Below are 5533 nucleotides of genomic sequence, written 5' to 3'. Positions count from 1 at the left end.
TGGTAAGCAATCCAATAATTAATGAGCCGCTAAAAAGAGCGCAAGTGAGCAAATGTGCGCTCTTTGGTACGTCACTTTTAATGCAACGCTGAAAATTTTTGTTAGTAAAGACACCCGCGTCAATACTGTAGTGCCACCCTGTAGTAATGTTTTTTAGCAGTGACAAAAACCCGTCACAAATGTGAATGACGGGAGGCGGATGTGGGGAAATATAATTTTTTAACGACAAATTGAAATTTAGTTGTTTAGTAAAATTAGTTAATAAATATTTATGAAAAAATATTTTTTATGTTTTTTTGAAAACCTCGTATTTTTAGTTAAAATATTATATTTTTAATAATATAATAATAATGCAAGCTCAATATTTGTATATAATCTCAACAATATTTGCCTTGACTTTTTATTTCCTTCAGTAATTCATTTATTTTTATTTCATTAATTATTTAATATAAAATCGTATCAAAAGTTTATCGTAGCCAACAACCACCCACGCTATTGGCTACTCTGTGCAATGCATCGACTAACAATGTAAACAATCGCCGCTGTGTGATCATTAAGTGTGTGAAAATGTGAAAGAATGTACTTGAAAGAACGCGCAGTTTTAAAAACGCAAAATCGTCGGGAAAACGTGTACATTTTTCATTTAAAAGTTGAAATTTGAGTAATTGGTAGTGCAGACCATGTATCGTGCATAAGTGTTGTGTAAAAGTAAAGAGTTTAATGTGTTTAAAAACAATTCGCAAAAATGGCTTGCAGGTGTCGGCCGCCATTTGCTGTTGCAGGGTTTGAGTACTTGCATTGTGATATCGTTTGATTAAGTTATTTAATGTCGGTGTGAATGTATTGAATGTGTAAAAGTATGTGCAATTAGTGAATAAAAGTGCATAAGTTTCCAAAGAAAAAGAAAGTTTGTCAGCTCATGAACATGCACAGGCATGCATATAGTGTTGTTGTTTTAGAGCACCACAGAGTGAAAGCTAATGTGCTGGTGTCAAAACTTACTATCCGTTTTATGTTGTATGGTGAAATGATGGAGGAAAAGTAAGTACGGCGAAAGAAGTAAGAAAGAGGAAGCAAATTTGAAAGTTATTTATTTGTTTGAAATAGTTAGTGGTTCCTAATAAAGAAATTTATTATACTCTCGCAACATATTGCACAGAGTATCATAGTTTTGTTCACATAACGGTTTTTTGTGTCACCAAGAAATAAAAGAGTTAGATATGGGGTTATATATATATAAATGATCAGGATGACGAGTGGATTTGAAATCCGGAAAAATAGAAAAATAGGCCAAATCGGTTCACAACCACGCCTACTTCCTATATACCAGAACTTTGAAGACGATCTGAATCGTTTACTTTACTATATATAAAGTAAGCACTAGTGAAGATATCGGTGCAGAATTTTGCACAAATAAATACTATGTTTATAGTGTGGCAGCCCCATTCTAAAAATCGCCAAAATCGGACCATAGGTTTTCAAGGCCACATATATAGAACATAATATTAGGGTTTCCAACTTTCAATGGACTTTATACAATATATATGACGAATATGTGAGTCAAATTGTGTATTATATAATATTAATAAAGTTAAATAAATAAATTGTGAGAGTATAAAATGTTCGGTTACACCCGAACTTAGCCCTTCCTTACTTGTTTTTACTTAAAATAATATTCTAATTAGAATAAGCATTTGCTTTTTTTAACGAAGAGTAAATGCGTAAAAAAAAACTATTTAAATCATAACATCATAGTGAAGCTAAAATTTGTTTGATTTAAAATGTTTTTATTTGATAAAATTGAATACACTATAATATAAACTTAATATAATTTTTAATATATTTTGAAGTATCGGTAAATCAATATAAATAGTTAACAATTAAAAATATTTATGACTATATTTTAAAATAGGATAATCCTCCATTTCATAGAAGATCGTTAACTACAAAACTTTTAAGTGAAGTAAATCAAGTTTGCCTACAAAGAGCACCGGCCTAAACTTTACCGAAAATGTTAAAGATTTCATCAAATGTCAGAGGACAATTGATAGATACCGAAAATGCTAAAGAGGTCTAAAATAACAGTTGTTTTTAGTACAGTATTTTTAATTATCACATTTGAATTAATAATTAATTCCAAAACGTCAAATATTGATTTTGTATCAGGTCTTATTAAACACTGTACAATACTCGGCAGGGTATTGGATCAAACATAGTTTTTTCAGGAGTTTGAGTCATAAGTACAAATCGTGAGTACTTCGATTTTCGAAAAAGTTATCCTCTAAAATCGAAATATTTGCCTTCGAATTTCGGAAAAAAAATGAATTTTTTAAAACAAATATTATTATTAACAGGATATAGTTAATAAAAAATAAAAAAAAGGATATATCTAAAGTTTCTTTTTAATTCATGAAATAAAATGTTTCGTCAAGCTAATTTGGCAGAAGTTATTAGTGGTTAATATTGGATATTAGAATATTATATACTATCAATTGAATAAGAAGGAAAGGTAGAATATGCCCATATTTTTAATTCTGTGTTAACTTTTATACTAAAACTAATAATGGCGTTTTCATGGCGCAAAAAACCTTCTGGACCGAATCAACGCCTGCGATATGCTGCTGAAACGGGACAAACTCGACCCATTATTGAAGCGGATGGTGATTGGCGACGAAAAATGGATCAGATACGACAATATCAAGCGAAAACGGTCCTGGTCAAAGGCCGGTGAATCGTCCCAAACAGTGGCCAAGTCGGGATTGACGGTCAGGAAGGTTTTGCTGTGTGTTTGGTGGGATTGGAAGGGAATCATCCACTATGAGCTGCTTAATTCTACCATCTACTGCGAACAACTGGACCGCTTGAAGCAGCCGATCGTCGAGAAGCGTCCAGAATTGGCAAGAGGAAGGGTGTAGTGTTCCACCAGGACAATGCCAGACCACACACTTCGTTGATGACTCGTCAGAAGCTACGGGAGCTCGGATGGAAGGTTTTATCGCATCCACCATATAGTCCGAAGATAGCGCCAAGTGATTACCACCTGTTCCTGTCCATGGCGAACGCCCTTGGTGGTGTAATGTTGAACTCAAAAGAGGCTTGTGAAAAGTGGATGTCCGAGTTCTTCGCAAATAGGAGGGGGGCGAGGAGGGTATTATGAAGTTGCCGTCTAGATGGAAACAGATTATCGAACGAAACAACGCCAAGGGAGATATTTGCCTACCTAATATTACCTATACAATCACTTTCGATTTCGATTCAGATTATGCGGGTTTTCTACGGAAAAATTTCCATAAAGACGCGATTGCGGCAGCAGAGGATGTACCGAAATTGCGTATGGCCAATCGTGTCTATGTTAATGAATCGCTGGCATTGTCACCAAAGTTTAATGAACTAGCGAAAACTAGTTTCGAATCGGAAGCGGTGCACACGAAATTCGCCGATTCGTCAAATGCCTTACAGACTACATTAATACATGGGTTAAGAATGAAACTGAGGGTAAAATCACCAATTTATTATAGCCAGATGCTGTGAATGACAAGACTAGCACGATCTTGGTGAATGCAATTTACTTTAAAGCCAAGTGGTTGTATCCCTTCAGTAGGTTCTTCACTACGAATAAAGAGTTCCACATGAGCGGCGGACAAACATCAAAACAAACATCGGTCCCGTACATCGTGATATTGTGCCGGCTGTTGCTATATTGATTAATGTCGCAGCGATGAATGTTTGTATGACTATAAAATAGGTTGAAAAGTATATAGGATCAAAAGTATATATAGACTCAAATTTCTTCGAAACATATAATCAATATTTGACATTAGGAATTTATTATTAATTCAAATGTGCTAATTAAAAATATAAATTTACTGATAACACATGATGTGTGTTAACACTCCCACATTTTACACAAGCAACAAAGGAGTATTTTATCTTTTTAATTTTAAGTCATCAACTGATTTGGAACTTATTAAAGCAAATAACATTGTTAAAATGTATCAATAACAAGCAAGGAAAGGCTATGTTTGGGTAAACCCGAACATTTAATACACTCGCACTCTAATTATTTCATTTTATTAAAAGAACATACAATTTGACCCACATATTCGGAATAAAGTCCACTAGAAAACAAGAGACATTACATATAGTATATGGGGACTAGGGTAATTCCTGGACAGATTTCAACTATTTTTGCCACCAAGTTACATTTTATTAAAGAGTTTACATTTATTGAATTTGCCTATCTCACATATTAACCGATACCGTATATATAAGTGCATCGGAACTTTAAAAATCCGAATATGAGGTATATGGGGACTAGAGGAAACATTGGCCTGATTTTGGCACAGACACACACTGTTAGAAGGATCATATCTTCTTTGAATTTCCTACGGATATCTGAGATATTTACCGATATTTTCAATAAAAATTAACCGCAAACTTCCAGGTCCTCACGTTCGATACCTGGTTCTTTTAAAAGTTATTTACAGTGAGCACTTCAACGAATGTCGGTCAATTTGCGATTGTGTTGTGAAATTTCCAAATTGCAAAGGGAAAACAAATATATGTATGGATGTACATGAGAACCTACAGGCCTCCATTTATTATCTATCTCTCTGCACTATCACGCGATCTCGTGTGGTCTTTCGTCGGCAATTATCACATCTGACAATGACAGTGTGTCGTAAAGTGGACACAATTACTTAGCTACAGCTGTGTACACGTTCCTTCGTACCACCATAGGTGGCGTACATCCTTACAAAAGTACACTTCAACACTTGTATAGGCAGAGGTGAAGAACATTGAATGACAGCGTCGCAAATATTGACACGAAAGTTAATTACATTTTCATCATAAAATAAACAGAAAAAAGCACAAGCACAAATGAAATAATAAAGCGAACTAGGCGCACTACCCTGCCAAAAAAAGAAAAACAAAAAAAAGACATCAACAATAGTGACCGCAAATTAACTTATAGACCCGCCCGCACCTCGTACACACGACTGCTCTTTATATTTCCTGGCACAGTGGTCGCGGGTCCCGCTGTGGTGGCAACGTCTTCGAATGCGACTGCATGAAGCATATATTTGTTGTAATAATGATTGTCGAAGACAGCAGTCCTTACGATAGATACCAATAAAGCGAAGCTCTCGAGTAAATATATTACTTGTTGACTTGTGTGTGACTAGTGTGATTTTTATACTCTCGCAATAAAAGTTGCTAAAGAGAGTATTATAGTTTTGTCCACATAACGGTTGTTTGTAAGTCCTAAAACTAAACGAGTTAGATATAGGGTTATATATACCAAATTGATCAGGGTGACGAGTAAAGTTCAAATCCGGATGTCTGTTTGTCCGCCCGTCCGTCTGTCCGTCCGTGCAAGCTGTAACTTGAGTAAAAATTGAGATATCTTAATGAAACTTGGAACACGTATTCCTTGGCACCATAAGAAGGTTAAGTTCGAAAATGGAATGAATCGGACGACTGCCACGCCCACAAAATGGCGATAACCAAAAACACATAAAGAGCTATAACT

Source organism: Zeugodacus cucurbitae, chromosome 6, assembly GCF_028554725.1.
Source record: "Zeugodacus cucurbitae isolate PBARC_wt_2022May chromosome 6, idZeuCucr1.2, whole genome shotgun sequence".
Classification (NCBI taxonomy): Eukaryota; Metazoa; Arthropoda; class Insecta; order Diptera; family Tephritidae; genus Zeugodacus; species Zeugodacus cucurbitae.
The sequence above is the reverse complement of the archived record's forward strand: the minus strand, read 5'-3'. Positions refer to the sequence as shown.